This window comes from Schistocerca serialis, chromosome 6 (assembly GCF_023864345.2).
Source record: "Schistocerca serialis cubense isolate TAMUIC-IGC-003099 chromosome 6, iqSchSeri2.2, whole genome shotgun sequence".
Lineage (NCBI taxonomy): Eukaryota > Metazoa > Arthropoda > Insecta > Orthoptera > Acrididae > Schistocerca > Schistocerca serialis.
In genome coordinates this window covers 620,500,909-620,528,787 of record NC_064643.1, presented here as the reverse complement: position 1 = coordinate 620,528,787, position 27,879 = coordinate 620,500,909, and the positions used below count along the sequence as shown (strand labels likewise).

General features: G+C 43.0%; 1 protein-coding gene across 2 annotated transcripts in view; it reads left to right on the top strand.

Moving 5' to 3' along the window:
- The first annotated feature begins 4,562 nt into the window (after positions 1-4,562).
- Positions 4,563-27,879, top strand: part of LOC126484416 (probable cytochrome P450 6a14) — a 109,741-nt gene continuing 86,424 nt past the window's right edge. The window contains exon 1 of one of the 2 annotated variants that reach the window (XM_050107926.1): positions 4,563-4,665. The gene's annotated coding sequence lies outside the window, so the exon portion shown is untranslated. The remainder of the gene's footprint in view (positions 4,666-27,879) is intronic. The other variant, XM_050107927.1, reaches the window with a different exon arrangement.

Here is a 27,879-nt window from a genome sequence, read left to right as displayed (position 1 = left end):
GAGAAAGCTTAGAGCACTAAAGGCGCCATGAATACCAGATAACCATTAAGTTCTCATGAACGCTGTGAAGTCAAATTAATTTTGTTACCATCAGCGTACTTTCATATGCGTGCTTATCCAGATCATCTTTCGATGATTTACCTTGCTTGTAAAGATTTTTTAAGGAATCAGCTGGGTAATATTCTTCTTATTTGTTATCTTACACTGTATGATTGTTTACTAAAAGCTAATCTGAATATGTTATGTTGAAACGCAACTTCCTGCCACTGCAGATGAATGCTTGTAGTATATACTGTTAACGTGATGATTCCAAACAGTCAAGGGAGTGATAAAATATTTCTTATTTCTTTCTGTCTCTGGTTTCCCCTCATCTAGCTTATAATGTGGTGATTTGTAAAAAGAGAAAATAATTTCATTTTTAAAAAAACCGTATAATGAAAGACAATATTCACCAAAGATCAAAAGAACATATTTGATACATAGATACTTCCAGAAACTGAATAGGTGGTAAATATGAAGCTTCTGAAAAATGTGAAAGAGTTCTGTTGATTTGTCATATTCTTGTTAACTTATCTCTTGTTCGTGGAAGTTCAAGCTGAGCAAATGTAAGTTAGGTAACCTCTTGACTGTTGGCTGGATAAATATTACTTACGTCTTTATATTTTGTTGAGTCCATAATTAATCTGAACCAATACCTGTCTCCTTATCGTTTATTCAATTTACTTTGTGATTTATATATGTTTCAGAGGAAAACAGCCCAGGTTGGTGGCGGATTATTTGGAGAAGAACGACTGAACACTGTTGGTGTCCTTTCATTATTCGCTTTTCGATTAAGAGCTAGAACCCCCCCCCTCCCCCCCCCCCCCCCCCCCCGAGATACCTTATCCAATCATTTTCCTGCTGTACGTGACACTTTATAGTGAGAGTCACATGGGTCTGAGAGGTTACCATTTCTGAACAATGACGCTGGCAGCCTACTCACTGGCTTGATACAATGCACACTATCGTGAAAAAAATCGAAGATAGACTATAATAAGGTAACATGGATCTCTCGGAATCCAATGGAGTTCCAGTTAGATCACGTGGCTGTTTCTAAATGCAATTTTAAAGAAATCATGAATGTAAAAGTAGCAAGAAACAGGGAATTTGATTCTGATCATTACCTGCCTAAGATTAAACTGAAAAATCTCCCTAATAAAAACCAAAAGAGACAGAAAAAATTAATTAAATATAATACAGACAGGCTCAACATCACCAAAGAGGTAGTAAAAAATTTTCAGGAGGAAATTAAAGGAACTAAATCAGGGAAAGGGGAAGAAATATCGAAAGAAATCAACAGTGCAGCGAAAGATGTTTTTGCAACAAAAAGGGAAGACGAAAGTCTGATGGAATGAAATCTGTGAAGAAGCAGTTACAGAAAGAACAAAGCAGTGGAAGAAACAGAAATTTTCTGGGAAGCCTGAACACCTTGATGCATTTAGAATGCAAAGAAAAGAAACAGCAAGAATAATAAAGAGTGCTAAAAGATCTTTTGAGAAATCACAACTCCTTGACATACAAGACAACTTTGTAAAAAATAGCTCATGGAATTTCTATCAGATGTTTAAAAGTCATCTAAAGGGCTACCAAGCTCCAAGTATTTGCGTCACAGATGAAAATGGTGGCCTAAGCAACAGTCAGAATTGTGAAATACTAAGAAATTACTTTGAAACATTATTGAACTGTGGAGATCCAAAATGTAATCTAGAATTTCCAGATCTCCATGAAAATACAGAAGCGGATCCACCACCTACAGCTGAAAAAGTTAAAAAAGCAGTAAGTACCCTGAAAAACAACAAAGCCAGTGGAGAAGACTCAATTACAGCTGAACTTATTAAATGGTCTCAACCAAAAATTATAACTAACCTTTATCTCATGTTTGAAGAAATATGGGAAACTGAAAAGATACCACAAGAAGACTGGAAAGTGGCTCTCATCCATCCCTTGCACAAGAAAGGTGATAAGCAAAATGTAAATAACTACAGAGGTATATCTTTGTTGCCAGTGGGTTATAAAATATTTTCAACAATACTTCTAAACAAGGTAGAAGCAACACTTGATAGCCAATTGGGAGAGTATCAGAATGGATTTAGAAAGGACAGCTCTTGCTCAGATCAGATTTTCAATCTAAAGTCCATATTTCATCACAGACTTACAAACTCCAAAGATATAGTTGTAACATTTATAGATTTTAGAAAGGCATTTGACTCACTTGATAGGGAAACACTAGATAAAGTGATCAGAGAATTTAGCATCAAATCTAAATTAGCAAACCTTATTCATGAAAGGCTCACAGATACCAAATCAAAAAGGATGAAATATCGAAGGCATTCGACATGAAACAGGGATAAGGTAAGGTGATGGCCTCTCTCCACTCCTCTTTAACTGCGTACTAGAGAAATTAGTAATAGAAAGGAAACAAAAACTAAAAGAAGAGAAGCTATCACTAATCAGACTGGGAACTAAAAACAAAGGTATTGAAATTTGCTGTTTAGCATTTGCAGATGATTTTGCCACTCTTTCTGAAAACTTAACAAATGCTGGAATACAAATCAATCTCTTAGAAGAAATAGCCAAAACAGCAGGTTTAAGAATATCTGTAGAAAAAACAAAAATTTATGACAAATATAAAAAATTCTCCAGGATACCTAGCAACAGAGATTGGCCAGATAAAAAGGGTAAATAAATTTAAATATTTGGGAGAAGTTATCCAAGAAAATGGCTTAAAAATTCGCTATAAAACAAAAGGGTACATAAAATGGAGAGAGCTACAACAAAAGGTGTCTGTCTAAAAATTTGAAGATACAGCACTAAAACACAGTAGTAAAAGCAGAATGTCTTTATGCAAGTGAATGTTCAGTACTGAACTACAAATTATGCAAACTTGAAGTCCTAGAAAGAAAAATCATTCGAAAAATACTTGGACCACCAAAAAATACAGAGGTATAGAAATGAAGAAGCAATGAAGAAGTTTATCACAACATAGAAAACATAAATGAAACATTATGGAAGAGGAGACTGCTAGTTTTTGGACACTTATACAGAATGAACAGCAACAGGTTAACCAAAGAGATTTTTAAATATCTTTGGGATAGGAAGTCAACAACAGTCTGGATTCAAGCAGGTAGGAAGTATTTGGAAAGAAACAACATAAGTGAAAAAGATGCAAGAGAAAGAGAGAGTTTCAAGAGAAAAGTGTTAAAAATGGATGGATTCCAAGGCAAGAGGGAGGAGAAGACAGGGTCAAAATGGTCTGAGGAAAGAAAAAGGATACATAGTGAAAAGATGAAAGAATACTGGAGTAAAAAGAAAGAACAACAAAGAAGGAAGCACTGTAATTGGTGTGTAGTCCTTAGATGACCCAAACGAAGAAAGAAAGAAGGAAGAAGTAGGTAACCTGTTAATTAAAACCATCGAAACTTCTATAGCTTCACTGCATCATGCTAATTACGTAAAAACTGTCCATTCTCAATGTTGCTAGCTACCATGTCACAGCTGTTATAGTGTACTGAGCTCCATACATTGCAAATTGCTAAATTAATGTCGCATCTCTGAGAAATCTATACAGTAGTCTTCTCATTATAAGGCAGGAGGTAATGCCACAAAATGATATTTTAAGACGATTAAAATATGAAGATATTGTTAGTATGAAGTATAGGTGGAAACCAATTAGCTAAAAAGATTATTTAAAATTTTCGTTTTAAGGCTGACTACTTGGTTAAGTATTGTATTTGAATGGAATATAGGAAAAATTTGCTCGGTTGATACATTTCTTTTCTTATTATTAATTTACCTAATAAAGATATTTGCTTATGGCTGCAGTACATTTTTAGTAAAAGAGAAATGCTGATTTTTGCGTTAATCTGGACTTTTTTGTAGGTGTGCACAGCTATGTTAATAGATCGTGTTGAACACGTTAAATGATTTCAGTTCTTCTGTTTTTTTTCCCATTCTAGCAACTTATTAAACCATAGACTGCATAGTAAAATTTTATAGAATTAAGTAATAAAACTTAAAGGCTGCATTATAGGCTTTAGATTCTGAAACTGCTGTACAATGTAATTTTTTGCAGGTCGTTTTCATAAAATGTCTCCGAGTAGGGCCAACACCACATGTTCAGCAATAGGCTGTATGAATCCTAAATATGGGCTAGGGTCGTACTGAGGTGGACGTATGTGTGGCATCAGGATCCATTCCCCAGGGATACTTGCAAACCACTGTGTCACCCTATGTCAAACACCTTGGAGACGTCAAGGAACAGCGCTTCCTAAAGATCGTGACACACTTATAGTGTTAAAGTCCTCTTCCGTCTGTCCGAGTAGTTGCTAAACGCCAAAGTGCCCTAGGCGTGACTCAAACTACTTACTACTTACTAGTACAGCCGTATCACATCCGCGCACACTCCGCTGCAGAGTGAAAATCTCATTCTGGAGCCGTATCAAAGTTTGCCACCTCCGGCGAGGACACAGATGAGTCAGCTGAAGTTCCTCGTCCTGCCGCCATGCAGCGCTGCCATCGGTCCGAGTTACTCATCCTCCGGCCTCGTAACACAGGCCACAGAAAGCGGTGAAGGACGTGTGTATCTAGATTTGGCGTTCGCCTGGTGTTGTTCCGCGCGAGATACAGGTAATTACGAGTACTATCTACTCAGCTTCAATACTGCTGTTCTGATATCTTATTTTCGTCTGATGAACCTATTCTACTAACGATTAACGCAAGCACGGTTTATAAACTTCCCAATGGAAGAAGTTGTTTACTATGATATTTATGGCGACAAACACTTTCTCCTGTTATTAATTGCTTTCAGTGGACAGTAACTAGCGAGACGTTGGAGACGATAAGTCTTAACAGATACAGTGATTAATAATACGCACTTTTGGTTTATCGATATGCTTGACTTCACGGTGACTTGACTAATTTTAAGACGGCGTGGGAATACAGCGATTAATGAGAAATGATTTTTTTGCTGTTGCAGTTTTCACAGCGAATTACACAGTAACGCTTGTACTTGCGTTACTGAACTAAAATTTAAGTTAGTCTGTGAAAATTATACTCAAAGTTGTCAGTGGAAATATTTTCCTTGATGCTGTCTGCGTTGTTATAATAACGAATGGAGCGCACATATCGGATGCACCCACCAGATCGAGGTTGGAAACAATGTCCTTAACGTATGGTTTTATTGTGGCGTCCCTACTCCACTTGACAGTTCTGAATATCCTTAAATACTTGCATCGTTAGGTACTTCATCAAACATCCTCCGCAGTTGACACTTGTACTTAGAGAATTCCTTTCATTGACAGGTAACAATACAGTATTGTCCCAGTTTTACAAGAATCTTGTCAGGATTAATCTAACACTACATACTGCACTCGTGGAAGGGCGCCCATGTGATAGTTTGTAAAGCGCGGGGGGGGGGGGGGGGGGGGGGAGGTAGACCTGGGAGTATTGAGTATTTTTAATATTTTTGAAGACGAATGGCGACATGTAAGTAGCCATAAAAAAGTTCAGTTACCGACCCTGTTACAAATCTGCTTAATAGCGGCTTTTAAATCATCTTCTTGGAAGAAAAACCCCTGAGTGGCCTATAATTTTTCCTTTCCTTGAGAGCTAGGGTGGGGCGGGGGTTGGCGGAGGGGCGCGGTCCCTCCCTCCCACCCTTACCGCCGCGCGTGGGCGTCCTTTCACTCGTGTTCTAAAGTGTGATGTAGTTCCATATAGTACACATTGATTTGCAGTCTTTGAATGTAGGCGTAGAAGCACTGTAGTGAAATGTGCCTCTTTTATTAGATTCTTTAATTTCGAACTGTGGAGAAGAAAGGTCAGAGTTAAGCGTCTTGTTGACGTTGAGGTCTTTAACGACGGTGAGAAGGTAAACTGGAGAAAACTGGGCCTTAGAAGTGACTGTCCCGACATTAACCTGTACTAGTTTAGGAAAAATCTAGTGAAAGACTAAATCAGTATCGGCAGAAGATGATCTGAGACGCGCACCTTCCTCATAGGAGTCCATTTTCTTAGCCACACTGCTAAACAGTTTGGCTTTAATTTCAAACATGTTTGAAAAATGTGACACAATGCTTTAGCTAGAAACTCGTATACAAAATACAAATTTCCTCTGGTCGCAATTTATCGTGATAAGAAACGTACAGGTGAGAGATACATTGCTAAAATAATTTAGAGTGCATCATATTACAAGCAAACATTCATAGGTGAGATAAACCTGAAAAACAGTGAATGAGGTGGCACAGTACTTACAACACTAGATTCACGTGGTTTCTCTAAATTAGCTAATGAGGATGTCAGAGAACACTCCTTCGAAAACGACATCGGCAACCCCCATCCCCTCTCCACTTTCCACCAATCTTGGTTCAATTCGTATTTCTGCTCCGTCTCCACCGAATTCACACGTTTTAAAAAAAATCTAGATCTTGGACTACACATGTCAAGATATGACTTTTTAATCTATAGTTGTGATGGCAAACAATACTTTTTATGGAGCATGTCGCTTGGTTTTACTCCATAATCTTTGTAAGTTAAAAGAAAAGCAAGTAGCGATTCCTTGCACTTGTTGCTGCTGCAAAACAGGACCTTCTTTAACGCAAAACCTTACAATCGGACATACGCAGATTAAGTGACTTAAAAGAAACTTACGAATTCACGTTTAACGTGGACTCTGTCTTCTTCTGTACAATTATTCCCTAAGAGTGGTACTTCTGTAGTGATGCAGTGGAAGGAAACGAACACGCGCTGTATCTTTCTGCTTCAAATATGAATGATATTTCTGTAAACAGTAGTTGTAAGATTAGAAAATGTGTCTGTCCTGAATGCCTTCACTGACACAAGACACAGTGATATTCCTCTTTCAGAATCATCGCAAATGCAAGTTTCACTGACTAGTAGTCGCCTGACATTACGGCAGCCTGCTCATTCAGACAATAGTAGACAAATAATGTTGTTATATCTAAAAGAGAAGAAAAAATGAAAGGTAAAAGAGAACAAAACCTAAAATAATACTACGAACTACTTTTCTTAAGTACATGAACTTTACACGAATTATTTCCTAAATACATCTAGAACAATGTGCGTCCTGCGCTGATAGCGCCCCCTCGCCCATTGAATCCGCCACGCGAATTAATAACGAGGTCTGGTGAACCGGGCAGGCCGAATATTGTTCTTAGTCGGTTTCCATATACCACTAGATGAATATCTGGCTGGTACGCACGCCCCATCTCAGGCAACCGTACGGTGAGTCTCTTACCTTTAAGCGCATTTTCTCTGGCGTTTCGGCAGATTTTTGGAATTTCATTTTTTCAGCGTGTAGCTCGAGTCAGCCAAACAGATACTGCCTATCACGTCTTTCATAGGACGTCCAACGTCGATAGAAAGCGTCGGCTAGTTTCCCGTTGTAAACAAAATGATCTTTAGCGGCCCCATGTTGGTCTAATGCGTTATTCGTTTCACCGATGTGTATTAACAGGTACAGTAAAACACAAAGAGTAAGGAATACTCCGACAGTGACAGCACCAACCCAGTACGTGCTGCTCAGTCGCTGCTGGAGTACTGATTATTCTTCCTGTTTTACTATTCCTATTAATGATGATGATGAGGTCCCATACTCCGAGAAGCGTAGGGGACGATGCGGGGGACTCGTACCGCTGTACTAGGCAAGGTCCTAGTGGAGGTGGTTTGCCATTGCCTTCCCCCGACCGTAATGGGGGTGAATGATGATGATGAAGACGACACAACAACATCCAGTCACCTCGAGGCAGAAAAAATCTCTTACCCCGCCGGGACTCGAACCCGCGAGCGTGAAGCGAGAACGCTCCCGCAAGACCACGAGCTGCGGACTCCTGTTAATAAATATCGGTAAAACGAATAACGCACTAGACTAATATGGGAGCACTCTATCGAATTGGCCCGTAAAATTCCGATTTAAAAATCGTTTTGTTTGTAATGAGAAACAAGCTGACGCTTTCCGTCGACGCTGGGCGTCGCATGAGAGACGAGACGAACAGTATTTATTTGAGGTGACACCAGCTACATGTTGCCGAAAGTAAATTGCAAATATCTGGCGAAATACCAGAGAAAATGCGTCTGACGATCCCTAGAGGAGACACCCGGTTTATTATAGGCGCAGACGGATAGAGTACACAGATTCCATCCCATGGGGTTGGGGGGTGGGGCTGGGGGGTGGGGAGAGGGAGGAATAGTGGCGTCAGGAATGGCGACCGGCTACCAACTGTCACTAACATTGACAGAATCTAACAAACAATGCTGAACCAGTAGAACAAACAGGAAAAGGAAAGGGACAAGAAGAAGAAGAAGAAGATCTAGAACACTGTGCATTGTATTTTGTTAGATAACAGTTTACTTTTGATCTGCAACACGTCTTATTTCTTGCAGCGATTCATATGATTAGATATTCTGGATATTTATCGTGACAGAATCGTTGCGTCTTATATGCATCTATATCATATATCGTTTATTTATTTTCAACAAATTGTTCTGAGCACGTTACTTCTTTATAATCGAATATCTATTCCGACTGTTTCTAGCAACGCTGCGTAGTTATCTATTACACGCGTGATATTACTTCGCACTTTTGTAAAGGATGCTGTGAGCGGAGGTATCGACAGTAGTCGGCTGGTATTCAATTTAGCATTGTGCAGTAGAATTGTTCATTTGTAGCTACAAATTTCAGTAGCGACTACACAGGGCGATTTTTTTCTATCATGTACAAACTCTAGGGATCGATTGACGAGAGGCCATGTGCCTCAGCGCATGAGCGTACGCAGCGTAGCATGTTCTGTCTCACACGTTCATATGGGCCAGACTGCATCTGAACAGTGTCGAAGTCAGCATGAATACACTGTTCCAGTGTCTCCATGTCTGGAATTGGCTCTGCATACATGATATTTTTCAGATGGCCCCATAACCAGAAATAGCACGGGTTGAGATCTGGTGAACGAGCAGCCCATGCAACTGGACCCCCTCGTCCGATCCATCGACCAGGGCAGACATGATTGCGATGCGTCCGGACGTTAACGGCGAAGTGGGCTGCAACACCATCATGTAGCAGCCACATAACCGTTCGAAGCATCAATGGTGCTTCTTCCAGCAGGGGTGGCAAAGTCACCTGCGAGAAACGCCGATAGTTCCGGCCTGTTAAGCAACGTGGAAGGAAGACTGGTCCCAAAATACGGTTTCCAATTATCCCGGCCCACACATTCTGACTGCACGACGCTGATGATTCACTGTCACCATACCATGGGGGTTCTGCATACTATCCCATAGATGACTGTAATGAAAGTTGAAGATACCACTCTGAGTAAGGGTGGTCTTAACTGTGAATAAAATGGATGACACAAATCCCAGGATCGTTTTTGCCCGGTGAAGAAACCAGTAACAAAACTACTCCCGATGTGGAAAGTCTGTCGCTAGTAAGCCCTGCACGGGCTGTAGGTGATAAGCGTAGCAACATTTGCCATGGAGAATGTGCCAAACGTCCGTCTGGCTTACCCTGCACTGGCTGGCCAACAGACTGGTACTGACACGGTGGTCGCCTCCCACAGTGTTAACCACTTTTCCTCCAAGTCTGGTGTCCAAAATATTTCGGGTACGTCCTTCATGTTTTTCTGCTTCCTGAAATGATCCTGTCTCATACAAACGGCGAAACACTGTTGCAAACTTTGAGTACGGTGGTTGTTGTCGGCGAAGACAGTTCTCTTGATACAACCTTGCTGCTCGCCGCTCGTTGCCATTTGCCTTTCCGTAAGTAAAACACCAAGTCGGCAAGCTCTCGATTCGAATACGGAACCATTGTGTACAATGCTGCATCACATCCCCTACAAGATGAGTCAGCAAGAGAAGTAAATCGGACACAACATTACAAATACTATGGCAGGAGAGGGCGGTAGGACATGACGTATGAGGAACATTACCACCCTCTAGGAGGAAACCATGCATACTGTAACTGTGGCTGCATGGTACAGCGCGTATTAGACCGCGGTCTCTGTGACTATATACGACTGAATAATGGTCTCTGGCATGTAAACCATGCATTTCCGGACATAAATTCATTAGACCTTTTTTGTTCCCTATCCTCTTACCGATCAATCCCTAGAGTTTTTACACGGTGGAAAAAATCGTCAAGTATAAACTCATTCCATACCATCATTACTCTCGTTTGTGACCTCTGCTTAGGTAGCAACACTGACGAATATTCATTTTACATGTTGCTTGCACTGCCAGAGAAGTGTTTCTGAGAAGCAAGGATCGCTTTCTCCACCCTTGCAAAGACCCTATTATATTACAAGTCTAGTAGACTTGCAAGATTGCATTTCGTTTCGATGAAATTGGATACAACTAAATAACAAATAAGTAACGTAACAAATGAGCACATCAACTGCATATATCTACTGTAGAAGTCAAAGGAACGCTTTTAAGGACGATAGGCAAATGTATTTAATCTTGTCAATGCTGATCCCACTGACTAACTAATGCACGTCTTTGGTTGAGCATATAAATATGTTACGTCAGCTCTCCTTCACTATGAAGTTGAAAATTATTGTAGCAAGTAATTTACATAATTTTTTTGTTTGTGTTATAGTTTGTCTGCTACTGTCATTTCATTTGCTAAATTGCTGTAAACCATCTGAATGTGGTACTTTTTCTCAATTTTTTTCAGAAATGTGTATATAATATGCTGATTGCCTGTGAACATATAAAACAAGATGAGTATTTCACACGTCTACACAGTACTGATACAGAGAGCGCTTGATTTTGCTAGACTGATTCAGATCCAGTGTTTCATGCAGCCTGTTCTATACATTCGCCACCTGCTGCGTTTTGTTGTTGTTGTGTTCTTCAGCCCAGCGACAGGTTTGACGCATCTCTCCGCGCTCGGCTGTCCTATGCAGGCCCCATCATCTTCGAATACCTACCGTTACCCATATCCATTTGAATCTTGCTACTGTATTCAAGTAATGGTCTCCATCTGCAATTTCCACACCCCACACTCCCTAGTGTTACCAAACTGACAATTCACTGATGCCTCAGGATGTGTTCTACCGACCTATCTCTCCTTTTAGTCAAGTTTTCCGATAAATTTCTTTTTCCGCCAATTCCATTCAGTGATTTCTCATTTACCAATCTAATCTTCAGCATTCGTCTACAGCACCACGTTTCGAAACCTTCTACTTGCATCTTGCTAGAAATGCTCGTCTTGCACGTGTCGCTTCTGCACCAGGCTACACTTTTTCTATTTCTTATGTCTTTGCCGCGCATCTGCCCAGTCTCGATATGGTTATTTAAAGATTTTGCACGGTTAATTTAAGGGATGGCCGCTTGCCCAACCTGTCGTCACCCCCCCCCCCCCTGACTTTCTTAAATCTATTTCCTAGGATAAACCTTATTGCCTCACGTGTTCCTACATTTCTCTGGAAGCCAAGCTGATGTACCCAGAGGTCGGCTTCTACCAGTATTTCCACTCGTCTGTAAATAGATTGTCAAGATTTTGCATCCATGACGTATTAAACTGATGTTTCAGTAATATCCACATTTGCCATTTTCCCTGATCTCTGAGGGTATTTCATCTGTTTCATAAATCTTGCATCCCACAAGGAATTATTTTCTCATGATTGGCTCTCCCAGGGATGCCAATAATTCTGGAGACTTATTCCCACTTAGATCTTTCGCTGATCTGCCGAATTCTTCTCACCGTATCGTATTTCATTTCCACTCACTTCCTCTTGTGTTTCTATAACACATTCTAAGGAACAAAAATTACGCAACGCAAAAGAATTATTCGAATGGGGTGAAAACCGTAGACGTGACGTGCGTGTACACACAAAAAATGAATATAATTTCAGAAAAAATTGGTGATTTATTCAAGAAAAAGAGCTTCACAAACTGAGCAAGTCAATAAGGCGGTGGTGCACCTCTGACCCTTATGCAAGCAGTCATTCGGCTTGACATCGATCGATAAAGTTGTTGTATGTTTTGCTGAGGGATATCGAGCCAAAGTCTGTCCAATTGGCGCGTTAGATCGTCTAAATCTCGAGATGGTTGGAAGGTCCTGCCCATAATGCTCCAAGAGTTCTCAGCTGGGGAAAGATCCGGCGACCTTGCTGGCCAAGGTAGGGTTTGTCAAGCACGAAGACAAACAGTGGAAACTCTCGCCGTGTGTGGCAAGCCCACAATGGCTTGCCATGAATGCCAACAAAACGGGGCGTAGATTATTATCGACGTACCGCTGTGCTGCAAAGGTGCTACGGATGCCAACCAAAGGGGTCCTGCTGTGAATAGAAATGGCACCAAAGACCACCACTCCTGCTTGTTGGGCCATATGGCGAGCGATACTCAGGTTGGTATCCCACCACTGTCCAGGGCAGACACATCTTCACTGGTCCTCAGGGCTCAATTCGAAGCGCGAGTCTTACTGACTGGAGCAGAATCGTCTCCATTGATGAGTCGCAGTTCCAATTGAGCCCCGACGACCAGCAAAGACGTGTCTGGAGACGCTTCGGACAGTGGTGGGGTACCAACCCGACTGTCGCCCGCCATATGGCACGGCAGCCAGGAGTGAGGGGCTGGAGTTCCATTTCATTTCATAGCAGGTCCCTTCTGGTTGTCATCCTCGGCACCTTTGAGGGACAGTGCTAAGTCGACGATATTCTACGTCTTGTTTTGTTGCCCTTAGTGGAAGGGCGATTACATTACAGCAAGATAACGCTCTTCCGCACTCGCCGAGAGTCTCTGCTGCTTATCTTCGTGGTTGCCAAACCCTACATTGGCCAGCAAGGTTGCCAGCTGTCTCCCCAATTGAGAACGTTCGGAGCATTATGGACAGGGTCCTCTAACCATCTCGGGATTTTGACGCTCTAACGCGCTAGTTGGACAGAATTTGGCACGATACCCTACAGGAGGACATCCCACTACTCTGTCAATCAATGCAAAAGCCGGATAACTGCTCGCCCGACAGAGGTGGACCACCACGTTATTGAGTTCCTCAGTTCGTGAAGCTCTTTTTCTTGAATAAACACACACACAACCATGCCCTAGGGAGGACTCGAACCTCCTCCGGGCCCAGCCGCACAGTCCGTGACTGCAGCGCCTTAGACCGCTTGGCTAATCCCGCGCGGCTGTACTCTTTTGTTCGTCTCTACATGCACGTCACATCGATCGATGTCCGTCCCGTTCCGACAATTCCTTCGTGGCACGTCTTTTTTCCTTGTCTTAGAGTGTTCGTTTATGGGCTATTCAAGAGACTTCAGATGATGATGATGATGATGAAGATTGGTTTGTCGGGCGCTCTACTGCGCCGTTATCAGCGCCTGTACACATCCCAATCTTTACACAGTCCAATCTCGGCACTTTCACGAATGATGATGAAATGGTGAGGACAACCAAACACCCAGTCCCCGGGTGTATAAAATCCCCAACCCGGCCGGCTCAAATGGCTCTGAGCACTATGGGACTTAACTTCTGAGGTCATCAGTCCCCTACAACTTAGAACTACTTAAACCTAACTAACCTAAGGACAAAACACACATCCATGCCCGAGGCAGGATTCGAACCTGCGACCGTAGCGGCCGCGCGGCTCAGACTGTAGCGCCTAGAACCGCTCGGCCACTCCGGCCGGCAATCGAACCTGGGACCCAGTGATCCAGAGGTAGCAACCCTAGACAACGAGCTGCGGACAAGAAACTTCAGGTTGTGAACAGAGGCTTGCGTTCACTTTATCTCTCCTCTCAATAAGAGGGAACAGCAGAGACTGAAAAATTTTGCGAAGACCTTACTATAGTGTATTAAAAAGAAGCCTGTGAAGAGTGGAAGAGAATTATGATTACCTATTTTATGTCCCTGTATGATAGGCCTCTCTACGAACGCAGCAGATTGTTTACAAGCGAACGCAATTCATTTTCGAACAATGCTGGTCTATTTGGAGTATGTATCAGATCAACTAAGACCGTCTGGAACTTTTATGAAGAGATGGGGCATCCCATTGTGCTGCTCAGCATACTTCACTGAGGTATGCTGTACCATCTGTAGGACTGCTGCCGTGATACTGAGAACTTGTTATTGCACAAGTTTTAAAAAACAATCTTTTGTCTGGGTGGTGAGACCCACTTTATTTAAAAATCATATAAGCTCCGCTCTTAATTGACCACAGGATTACAAAATAACGCTAAGCGGATACCCTAATATGTAGGCGTGCTGAGAAGTAATGCCTCGCCGGCCGAAGTGGCCGTGCGGTTAAAGGCGCTGCAGTCTGGAACTGCAAGACCGCTACGGTCGCAGATTCGAATCCTGCCTCGGGCATGGATGTTTGTGATGTCCTTAATTTCGTTAGGTTTAACTAGTTCTAAGTTCTAGGGGACTAATGACCTCAGCAGTTGAGTCCCATAGTGCTCAGAGCCATTTGAACCAAGTAATGCCTCCGATTTTTTTAAAGATAAAACTAACATTATTATTATCTATCTACATCATTATTCTTCGTGTCTATGTATTTATTTCCCAACATAGTCACCGTGGCGACGAACACATTTCCCCAGCTAGACCAGTTTGTCGATACCTTCACTGTAGAAATGTGAGACTGTCGACGGAGCCACAACCTCATCTCTGCCTGCACCGCTTCATCACTATCAAAGTGAAGTGCTCGAAAGTGTCCTTTAAGTTTTGGAAACAGATTAAAACGGGATGGGGCCAAGTCGGAACTGTATGGAGGACGATCGGTAACAGTGAACCCAAGGCGTCGGATTGATGAAGATGCCGCACCGCTCCTGTGTGGTCTGGCATTGTCTTGCTGGAGGAGAGGACGTGTGGACGAATTCGTGCTTTACATCACGCTCTTTCTCACGCACCGATATAGTAACGTTACACACTACAGTTCGAAGCCCTCTAGCGGCAGACGGCTACAAATAGGTAGACATGATTAATGAATATGTAGAATGTTAATAGCGTTTGTTTTATTTAAACGATTTAAGATTTTCACATTAAAATTTGGGGTTTACTACTTTTCAGCACGCTCTCATATGTTGCTTACGAATGCACTGTCTCGTCTTGAGGCGAACCGAAATGTAATCTGTGTCCATAAAGCCCAAGACTGTTGCTGAAGAAGGACGTTGTTCCACCCGGCTGCGTTTCAAATATTTTATTTTCACTACTACTTTCGGGCACCGAACTTTCTAAAGTCCAACTAAAAATCATAACAATACGCCATAAAAAAGAGAAGAAAGCTAAAACATGAAAACATGAGTGATGATCTACACATGGTATAGTGTTAAACCACTACTACTACTATGCCGGTTTAATGCTAGATCCGATGTACATATATTAATTTCAGTTTTAGTTTTTTGTCTTTTTTATCGTGTGTTTTTATGTTGTTTATATGCACTTGAGAGTGGGCAGTGCCTGAAAATAGTAGCGCAAATAAAATATTTTAGACAGCCTGGCGGCATAACGTCTTTCTTCAAATCTGCTGAGGCCCGCCCAGAAGAAAGTGACTGTTGCTGAGCTAAACATAAAAACGGCCAAGCACATATCAAACCCGAGGCCGCAGTTGTAGTGCAGAAAGCAAAGCGTATCTGAAGTTAAAATCTTCTGAGTTGTTAGGCGCATCATATTTCTTCAGACGTTCGACGTTTCGACCCCTCTGCTTTGATCTTCTTCAAGATCTTGTGGTGTCCACATTAGATTGAGCACTGCCAGAGACCAGTGTCGCCTTTTATTATGTAAGGGAGTCTTCCCGAGCTTGTGCTGGAGAAGTGGGATTATTGGGTAGGAATCTCGTGGCTACCGTGGGTGGGCCGTAGTAATTGGTTAGAAAGGAATTTTTCCCGCACTTACGATGGAGAAGAGTTGTCAGTTAAAATTCCTCCTCCTACTATTGGCAGGTCAACATCATTGGCTAGAAGCGAACAGAGCATTTCAGGAGAGTGGTAATATTTATCCAAAATATTGTTGTTGGCAGACACCCAGGGCGTTGTTTGCATCGCTCGCTGGCCGCTGCCGCGTATTCGCATCCTTCATGGCGGGGACCCACGGTGTCGGAAGCGTGTAGCCGTCGTCTCCATTGCAGTTACATGCCATTCTTTGAAATAGCAATCGCTTCTCAGACTTGTTCTCTACAAATGTTGGTTACCTTAACAAGCACACATACGTTATTGAAATCGATGACAAGGCAACAGTTCTCGTGATGTTCCGCTACCGCCGTTTTATACTTTGTTTTAGCCGCAACTGATGTTCGTGTTCCGTAATACATACTTTAACGGTTGTTCTCATTTCGCCTGTGCGCACGCACTCTGCCGCATCCTCATGTCATTTCGTACACGCCCGCAGTGTGCAGACAATCAGGCGCATACTTTTCCGTCGGAAAATGTCTTTTGTTTTGACTGAAGGAAGTGATCTGAAAAGCATTTTTCCTTAGAATTCTGTTTATGCGATCAGTGACCCCACGAAGAAACGGTAACTTAATAGAGTGGGAAGGCGGTTTCTCGTCGTTCCTATTAGCATAATTAATATTTCTCTTAAAAGCCCTGTCTATGGACAAATTGTCATAGCTATTGGTCTTCATTTTCTTGGCTCTGAGCACTATGCGACTTAACTTCTGATGTCATCAGTCGCCTAGAACTTAGAACTAATTAAACCTAACTAACCTAAGGACATCACACACATCCATGCCCGAGGCAGGATTCGAACCTGCGACCGTAGCGGTCGCTCGGTTCCAGACTGTAGCGCACAGAACCGCACGGCCACTCCGGCCGGCTTCATTTTCTTCTTTAAAAATCCAACTCCTTGTCCTGTTCCAAGCTATTATCATAACTGATATGGAAAGCTTGTGAAGACAGAGTGTTGAACACTGATTGCATCTGGGTTGGGTGGTGGCACGAAGTGGCGCCTGAATACCTCTTTGTGTTAGCAGTATGACGTGGTCGAACAACCAAGAAGATCTTAACTCCAGTGACAGCAGCCAGGAAAGCCTACGTTACACAAAGAGTACCTCTTTGGGAGCATGTGAACAAACATCCATTCCAAGTGTGGCCGAAGCACAGTGGCAGTGCCTGCAGCGCGGCCAAGTTTCAAAACCACCTGCTGACCAGCGAATCTGAATTACGCGCAGCGCCTCCTAAGCCTCAACTTCTGCGTCTATTTCGATGCCTAGTGGGAGTATTAATTAATTAGTTAATTAATTACCTTGCATCTTCGTAGGTAAAAATGAACCACAAAGTCTACAATGATAACATAAGTGAGGTATGTTCGTGTATGAAAATCGAAAGGTATTCGCTAGCATTCGCATCATCCATCAATGATATAGCGACGGATATAAGTACGTAATTAACTAAGTAAGTAACTTATGCTATATGTTTTCATCTGCTAGATTTCGCCATAGTCTTTTCTTCATTACCATTATATTTCGTAGCAACAAGAACACAATTATCTCACATGTCATAATACTCACTAGACACTTAGGTGACAGAAGTCATGAGATATCTCTTAATATTTTATCGGATCTCCTTTGCCCGGATTAGTCCAGCAGCTCAACGTGGCATGGACTCAACAAGTCGTTTGAAGTCCCCTGCAGAAATACTGAGCCATGCTCTCCCTATAGCCGTCCATAATTGCGAAAGTGTTACCGGTGTAGGATTTGGTGCAAAAAATGACCTCTCGATTATGTCCCATAAATATTCGACGGGATTCATGTCGGGCGATCTGGATGGCCAAATCATTCGCTCGAATTGTTCAGAATGTCACTGAAACCACTCGCGAACACCTGTGGCCCGGTGACAAGGCGCAATGTCGTCCATAAAAAATTCCAACATTGTATGGGAACATGAAGTCCATGAATGGCTGCAAATGGTCTCCAGATAGCCATAAAATAATCATTTCCAGTCAAGATCGGTTCTGTTGGACCGGAAGACCCAGTCCATTCCATGCAAACACAGAACACACCATTATGGAGCCACTGCCAGCTTCCACAGTGCTTTGTTGACTACTTGGGTCCATAGTTTCGTGGGTTTTGCGCCACACTCGAACACTACCATTAGTTCTTAATAACTGAAATCTGGACCACCGTTTTCCAGTCGTCTAGGGTCCAACCGATACGGTCACGAGCCCAGGAGAGGCGCTGCAGGCGACGTCGTGTTGTCAGGAAAGGCATTCGAGTCGATCGTCTGCTGCCATAGCCTATTAACATCACATTTCGCCGCACTGTCGTAGCGTATACACTCATCATACATCCCACATTAATTTTTGCAGTTATTTCACGCTCTGTTTCTTGTATGTTAGCACTGAAGACTCTATGCAAATGCCGCTGCTCTCATTCGCCAAGTGAACGCCGTCGGCCATTGCGTTGCCCGTGGTGAAAGGTAATGCCTGAAATTTTGTATTTCGGTACACTCTTGACACTGTAGATCCCCGAATATTGAATTCCCTAACGATTTCCGAAATAGAATTTCCCATGCCCTAGCTTTAACCACCATTCCTCTTTCAAAGTCAATTGCCCCCGTGCGGCCATAATCACGTCGGAAACCTTTTCACATGAATCACCCGAGTGTAAATGACAGCTTCACCAATGCACTGCCCTTTCCTACCTTGTGTACGCTATATTACTGCCATCTTTATATGCGCATTTCGCCAGCCCATGACTTTGTCTCCTCAGTATACATTCTGTGAAGAGGGTTCAAATGGTTCAAATGGCTCTAAGCACTATGGGGCTTAACATCTGAGATCATCAGTCCCCTAGACTTAGAAACTACTTAAACCTAGCTTACCTAAGGACATCACGCACATCCATGCCCGAGACAGGATTCGAACCTGCGACCGTAGCAGCAGCGCGGTTCCGGGCTGAAGCACCTAGAACCGCTCGGCCACAACGGCCGGCTGTGAAGAGGGAAAATAAGGTCACTACATCGGTATTTCAGCGAGTCTCTCGTACATCCGAGAAAATAGTTCATCTCTTTTAAGGCCCGAAAAACATCGTTCGGAAACTTGCGGCGTTTATAGATGTAGGTAAATTAGGTAAGTGAACTCGCAAAGAAACACAAACGTAAACAGAGTGATGACAATGGCTCACAAAATAATCAGACATCGCATCTGTCCTTCACACTTACAGAGTAGAAAGCACTTGCCTTATGTGGAGGAATGTCTCGCATAAACAAGATAAGAGCGTATCCAGGATAACCTTCAGCGAGAGGTCAGGTTAGGAAGACTGAGAGGCCAGATGCATTCATTTCTTCGCTGTCCCTCGCACAGAGTTCATCAATGAAATATTTTCATTGTCTCAATTACGCTTCTAATGACTGATTACTTAATAATGACGTCTGACAGCACTGTACTCCGTTAAACCTAATTTTAGGTCTACGTATGTTGCACTTACGTTATTATATAGTGCATGGAGATATGGTGCAGAAACCAGCATTAGTCTCTTTCTGTCCGATTATATTCGCGCATGCGGTAAAAGGAACAATGACTTCTTATCTCCGTAAGCACCCTGATCGCTCTCAACTTGTTCAGTTGACTGCTACAAGAGAAATGCCTTCGAGTTGACGGAATTGCTGCACTGTCTTCCTAGAATGCTGAGTCCCTCAAATTACTTAAAAGGATTTCGTGATAAATACGTCGTTTTTTGTTCCAGTGATTGCAATTAAAGTACGCCGAGAATTTCTGTTACATTATCGTATGGGCTACACCGACCAGTTAAGATTGTAGCAGCACGTTTAGGAAATTCTTTGGTATTTACTGCAATTTCTTCTTAATAAAGACTCCAGATACTGAATCACTACCCTACACTGTGCCTGGCACCTTTTTTTTAATAGCTTCAGCTATTTCCGAACAAAAACTCACCCATTTGTGAGGTGGTTGTAGTGCTCCGAAATATTGAGCCATATCACTGCCGGTCTTTACGGCATCAATGGTATATGGTAAGTCGATTTATGTTTGAATATAATTATGACTTATGATTTTATATTTATGTAATCAGTACTCTTCGCACATGATTACACAAGGTGTTGTTTTATTTTGTTCCATGAGCTGCGCAGCAAGAAATATGTCTTCACATCCGAGAGAGCAATTAACGTCATCGGACACAGAGGGATGAAGAAAATGCCGAAAGTGTCAAACCGCGGGAGGTGGCGCAGTAGTTAGCACACTGCACTCGCATTGGGGAGAACTTCGATTAAAACCCGCGTAGGCCTTCCTGGTTACGTTTTCCGCGATTTCCCTAAATCGCTTCAGGCGAATGCCGGATGGTTTCTTTGAAACGGTACTGCCGATTTGCTTCCCGTTCCATTCCTGAGCCTAGCTTGCGCTCCGCGTCTGATTACGTCGTCAGGATGGTTCAAATGGCTCTGAGCACTATGGGACTTAACAGCTGAGGTCAAAAGTCCCCTATAACTTAGAACTACTTAAACCTAACTAACCTAAGGACATCACACACATCCATGCCCGAGGCAGGATTCGAACCTGCAACCGTAGAGTCACGTGGTTCCAGACTGAAGCGCCTATAACCGCTCGGTCACTCCGGCCGGCTGTCGACAGGACATTAAACACTAATCTGCTGCTCCTCCTCCAAGAGTGTCGAGCTATGCCTATTTTTGTTAACAAAAAAAATGGTTCAAATGGCTCTGCGCACTATGGGACTTAACATCTATGGTCATCAGTCCTCTAGAACTTAGAACTACTTAAACCTAACTAACCTAAGGACTTCACACAACACCCAGCCATCACGAGGCAGCGAAAATTTTGTTAACAGGAGGAGGATATTAGTGTTTAACGTCCCGTCGACAACGAGGTCATTAGAGACGGAGCGCAAGCTCGGGTGAGGGAAGGATGGGGAAGGAAATCGGCCGTGCCCTTTCAAAGGAACCATCCCGGCATTTGCCTGAAGCGATTTAGGGAAATCACGGAAAACCTAAATCAGGATGGCCGGAGACGGGATTGAACCGTCGTCCTCCCGAATGCGAGTCCAGTGTGCTAACCACTGCGCCACCTCGCTCGGTTTTTGTTAATAATGAATAAAGAATGGAAGAGATAATTTGTATAGTAAAACTTTCAACCTCTCTTTAGACTTTGAAATGTAAAGAGTCGTAATCTGATGTTGTTATTAAATGTTATTACATGACACAATGTTGTACGCAGTGTTCCAATAAAACTTCTGTGAAGTTGTTGGAATTAATTTGAAGACGTTGGTATTCTGATCACTTTGAAAATTTTGTGAAGAGAATATTTGAAGAAGTGGTACTAGCTAAAGTAATATCATTTTAGGAAAGTGCATAATTAATGACAAGATTCATATTGACATTAATGAAAAAGTAAGCAGCATCGGTGTAAACATTTTCAGAACACCTTGGGAGTGCATTTGGAGGAACAGTATGTTGATGCATAATTAATGGTTCGTAAAAGGGTGACGTACATATAACGATCTCAGCCACGATGTGAAGAACTGGTCAGCTATGTGCGTGTGATTCACGACGACCAGCACCGTGCTGCTAGAGAGTCTGTATAGGCTCTCTACGTGCGGCGTGTTTGCTGCAACCTCAGGCCACGCAGCGGTCGAAAGCAGAACTACGTGTACGTGCCACACAAAATTAATGTCGCCGCCACTCTCAGAGTCTGTCTCTACATCGCTGGAGTGCTAGGATATTGGAGTACCGGTACGAGCAAGAGAGCAAACTATATCACTGTAGTATTAGGGCTGCATTACGAAAATTACCGGTTACAAAGAATGAAGACCAGAAAATAAAAACGAGTGCATGTGTCCTTTGCACGAAGACTTAAGCGCCAGTTACTGGATAAATACGAACAGTTAGCATTTACTAATTCGTAACATTCTCTTTAGTTTCCCCAGAGCCATTGACTGAAATAATTTAATTGAATTTTCTCATGATGACAAATCTGAAAGAGCGACCTGTTTTGCTAGGTAAAAACTTTCTAAAGCCAAGATCACTTAAATATTTCTTTTTGCAAACAACCGGCTTCAACAGACTTTGTTGGCATCTTTTGAATCTTCAGAAATTTCTGTTATAAAATGTTAGTTACAGCTCAAAATGAACAAATTTTATTACAAAAAATTTGGACACCTGATGATGAGAGCAAAGTCTGTCGAAACCGGTTGTTTGTACATAAACAAATGTTTATGCGGTCTTGGCTTTAGAAACAATTTACCAAACTAAAATAATGAAAACAGCATACAGTTAGTTAATGATCGTGTCTTACAACGGTATTACAGGGTTTCAAGCCACTACTGACAAATCTGAGCTGAGCTGTAGTTAAAGCCGCAGTTGAGTTGTAATATAGGCAAATGCATTCTTTTTCAAATCCAAACAAGAGACAGTCGCCACTTCATCACAAAAGTCTAATGAAGATTAATTTCGACAGAGTCCTAAAATGAAATTTTAGTCATCACGCGCCACTCAAATGACACATATACAGTGTGTCCCAGAAATTTCGTGACATACTTCTAGGGGAGGGGAGGCACACCATAAGGATTCAGAGCTATAGCGTGTAATGGTTCTTTATTTACGTGACCATTACGGCACACCAACCACAGTTCTCGATACCAGTAATATCGTACTACTTTTCTGCGAAGTAACAGACATATTTTTGTGACAATAGTCACATTTCGTTTTATTAATGCATAGGTACTCCGATGTATCGATATATTACAGTGATATGGTTCTTGTGTTTATTCATTTCTGTGAGACTGTCATAATCTTTGACTTACTTGTAATCGTTTTGGCGCGAATGCGCACAGAGCAGTCTTTGTTTCACTTTGCAGAAGTTATGTTGTTATTTCGCTTTGTAAAAGAACAGTGAAGTCTTGTGTTTGGTTAAAGTAGAAATTAAATATATGAAGATTGATACAAAACTGTTTTCTTGATGATGTGACAATTAAGAAGAAGTATATGTGAATTTACAAGAAGTTTATTAAAAATGTGGATCGTGAACACCAAGTCAAAAATTACTTCTACCATACCATTGTTCTGATCTGGGATTGTCTGATCATTAAGAATTTCCTGAAAAACGCATTTGTTAGGTCTTCAAATATTGCTAAAATACAGATCCGGACCTTCTAGCAGCCAAAGTGGAATCACCCTAGAATCAACAAGATGAGCCATAACTACTTCGACGAAATCTACGTGGGAATCCATTCAAGATAAGTGCCAAATTAATGACTTTTTTTACAATGACATCATTATTTCTATTCTGACGATACCATCCACAGTCAATAATTTAGTTGTTGCCCTATAAAGCGAACATATGCTGCGTGAGCAACATTATTAATCTGATTTCTAATCTACTTTGCAAGTGGTGGTATTGTTAGAAGCGCAACCCATGGTCGCAAATGTCGTCGTATGCCGCTAAGTGGTACTGTACACGAGAATACTGGAACAGGTTCTTGCTGACTAGCTTCAAGATGTTCCAGCAAATTTGAGGTATAGCATGTGGTTCCAGCATGAGGGGGCGCCTGCTCATTTTCGACTGGCTGTTCGTAGGGATTTGAACATGTCGTTCCCGCATCTGTGGATAGGGTGTGGTGGACCGGTTCCGTGGTCCCCACACGCTCACCGGCTTTATTGAGACTTGATTTCTTTCTGTGGGGAGCCATGAAATCCTTCACGCATCGCGATCCTGTGGAGTCTGAAATGGATCTAGTTGCAAGAATCGTCCGTACAGCTGCAACAATCAAAGAAAATCCCGGCGAGTTGGGGCACGTCCGGCAGTCAATGCACCGTCGGTATTAGGTACAATTAGAGCTGTATTCACGTCGTACGCCCTGTGTACTCATTATGTCAAATATCTTTTTCTTTTTTTTTTCAGATGGATCAGTCTCTTGTTTCCGTTCCAACCTTCGACCTCTGCTACCACTTTCCCCTGACGTTTGCGGCCATGGGCTACTATTCTCTTAATCTTTATGTGCTCTTCGCTTGGTTTCCTAAAACCGAACAAGAAAGAGATACAAAAATTGGACAGGCTGTGGCAGTAAGGATAGAACCAGAGCCAGAGGCTGGGCAGTCTTGTGCGCTTTCATCTACGCTATGGGAACAATTGACACTCATAATTGTATCTGGCGGGCCGCTTGAATTTGCGTGTACAAAGGCCTGATTGGGTAACTTCAATGCTAATGAACTCGGAAACAGCGCCCTCTGTATTAACCCCCTGACGCAAATAATAAAACAGAGAGAATAAATTTTTTTAAGATGGAAGTATTACACTTGTCGCATAAGAAAGTACAGAAAATTATCTTAAGCAGAGGCTTCAACGTTTTATTTCATGTTGCTTCTCACAATCCAAACTTCGACACTTCGGCAGAACTAAAGATGCCCATTGAAACGCTTGGTTTCCGTGACATATGGAAACCAACAAATGCATCAGTACCAACTTAACATGTACGTAACGAATACAGCTGAACAAAAATGTGAAACACCAAAGACACAGCGCATTGCTGTGCCTAAGACGGTATAGGAAAGCCGTTGACATACAAAACAGCTTTCAACAGTCGTCTCGGAAGGGATAAATACGGATCCTGTAAGGTTTTTAAGAGAATGTTATCCCATTCTTCCTGAGCCAAGTTCACGTAACGATGATGGAGGTATATAGCGATCATGCACCCATCTCTTCAAAGCAGGTCGCAAAGGCTCAAAAATATTAAAATCTGGATCAGGGGAGATGCAACAGTTCATCCTCATGCTCGCAAAAACAGTCCCGTAAGATGTGATCTATGTGAACAGGGGTCCTGCCGTCTTAAAAAAAGCAGAACGATCGCGAAGAAAGATTGTACCATGGAATGGACCTGATCAGCCAAAATGGTCACATAATCCATGGCAGTAATGTGAGATTACAGAGTACCTATGTGGCCTATGGAATACAACGATATGGCTGTCCAAATCATCACCAAATCCTAGACCCTACCATTTTTCACTCCTGGGACGTAAACTCGGCCAAAAATAGGGAACAGTGTGAAGCAAGACTCATCCGACCTAACGACATTCTTCCATTGCTCCACTGTCCAGGTTTTATGGATTCGGTACATCGTTTTAATGTTGCGGGCATTTGCATCGCTGGTGAGTGGTTTTGGAATTTCAGCTTGTCCTGCAATTCCCTGCTTATGGAGTTCCGTTCTTGTTGTTTTGGCGCTAAAAGAGTTCGCGCGAGCGACATTCAGGTCTGAAGTGACTTTTTCAACTGTTGTCCTCTTATCTTTCGTTGTTGTTGTTGTTGTGGTCTTCAGTCACTGGTTTGATGCAGCTCTCCATGCTACTCTATCCTGTGCAAGCTTCTTCATCTCCCAGTACGTACTGCAGCCTACATCCTTCTGAATCTGCTTAGTGTTTCATCTCTTGGTCTCCCTCTACGATTTTTACCCTCGACGCTGCCCTCCAATACTAAATTGGTGATCCCTTGATGCCTCAGAACGTGTCCTACCAACTGATCCCTTCTTCTAGTCAAGTTGTGCCACAATCTCCTCTTCTCCCCAATCCTATTCAATACCTCCTCCTTAGTTACGTGATCTACCCACCTAATCTTCAGCATTCATCTGTAGCACCACATTTCGAAAGCTTCTACTCTCTTCTTGTCCAAACTGTTTATCGTCCATGTTTCACTTCCAAACATAGCTACACTCCATACGAATACTTTCAGAAACGACTTCCTTACACTTAAATCTATACTCGATGTTAACAAATTTCTCTTCCTCAGAAACGCTTTCCTTGCCATTGCCAGTCTACATTTTATATCCTCTCTACTTCGACCATCATCAGTTATTTTGCTCCCCAAATAGCAAAACTCCTTTACTACTTTAAGTGTCTCATTTCCTAATCTAATTCCCTCAGCATCACTCAACTTAATTTGACTACATTCCATTATCCTCGTTTTGCTTTCGTTGATATTCATCTTATATCCTCCCTTCAAGACACTGTCCATTCTGTTCAACTGCTCTTCCAAGTCCTTTGCTGTCTCTGACAGAATTACAATGTTTTGGCGCTAAAAGAGTTTTTATTTCTTCTCCATGGATTTTAATACCTACTCAGAATTTTTCTTTTGTTTCCTTTACTGCTTGCTCAATATACAGATTGAATAACAGCGGGGAGAGGCTACAACCCTGTCTCACTCCCTTCCCAACCACTGCTTCCCTTTCATGTCCCTCGACTCTTATAACTGCCATCTGGTTTCTGTACAAATTGTAAATAGCCATTCGCTCCCTGTATTTCACCCCTGCCACCTTTCATTATAATCCTCTTAAATGACCGTTTGACGCGATCACTCAACGCACAATTTCGTCAGCGTTGTGACACAGTGGATGAGGTTCTCCGCTTTCGCTGTAAATTTGTGGTAAGGTCTTATGGGACCAAACTGCGGAGGTCATCGGTCCCTAAGCTTACGCACTACCTAATCTAGCTTGAACTAACTTACGCTAAGGACAACACACACACCCATGCGCGAGGGAGGACTCGAGCCTCAGACGGGGCAGCCGCGCGGACCGTGACATGTGTCGACGCCTGAGACCGCGCTTTCGCTGTGGGTGATACAAACTGTTGATACGGTGCCTATTGAAATACCACTTCGGCTCCGTTGGTTATGGAAGCACCCGCTATAAGACCACCAACAATCTACCTACGTCAGAATTGACTTACTTCCAAACAATGCACTCACAACCACGACTGACACGGTGCAACTTGTAGGCTTGGCTAGCATCTGCTTTTATGTTCGAGCATATACACTCCTGGAAATTGAAATAAGAACACCGTGAATTCATTGTCCCAGGAAGGGGAAACTTTATTGACACATTCCTGGGGTCAGATACATCACATGATCACACTGACAGAACCACAGGCACATAGACACAGGCAACAGAGCATGCACAATGTCGGCACTAGTACAGTGTATATCCACCTTTCGCAGCAATGCAGGCTGCTATTCTCCCATGGAGACGATCGTAGAGATGCTGGATGTAGTCCTGTGGAACGACTTGCCATGCCATTTCCACCTGGCGCCTCAGTTGGACCAGCGTTCGTGCTGGACGTGCAGACCGCGTGAGACGACGCTTCATCCAGTCCCAAACATGCTCAATGGGGGACAGATCCGGAGATCTTGCTGGCCAGGGTAGTTGACTTACACCTTCTAGAGCACGTTGGGTGGCACGGGATACATGCGGACGTGCATTGTCCTGTTGGAACAGCAAGTTCCCTTGCCGGTCTAGGAATGGTAGAACGATGGGTTCGATGACGGTTTGGATGTACCGTGCACTATTCAGTGTCCCCTCGACGATCACCAGTGGTGTACGGCCAGTGTAGGAGATCGCTCCCCACACCATGATGCCGGGTGTTGGCCCTGTGTGCCTCGGTCGTATGCAGTCCTGATTGTGGCGCTCACCTGCACGGCGCCAAACACGCATACGACCATCATTGGCACCAAGGCAGAAGCGACTCTCATCGCTGAAGACGACACGTCTCCATTCGTCCCTCCATTCACGCCTGTCGCGACACCACTGGAGGCGGGCTGCACGATGTTGGGGCGTGAGCGGAAGACGGCCTAACGGTGTGCGGGACTGTAGCCCAGCTTCATGGAGACGGTTGCGAATGGTCCTCGCCGATACCCCAGGAGCAACAGTGTCCCTAATTTGCTGGGAAGTGGCGGTGCGGTCCCCTACGGCACTGCGTAGGATCCTACGGTCTTGGCGTGCATCCGTGCGTCGCTGCGGTCCGGTCCCAGGTCGACGGGCACGTGCACCTTCCGCCGACCACTGGCGACAACATCGATGTACTGTGGAGACCTCACGCCCCACGTGTTGAGCAATTCGGCTGTACGTCCACCCGGCCTCCCACATGCCCACTATACGCCCTC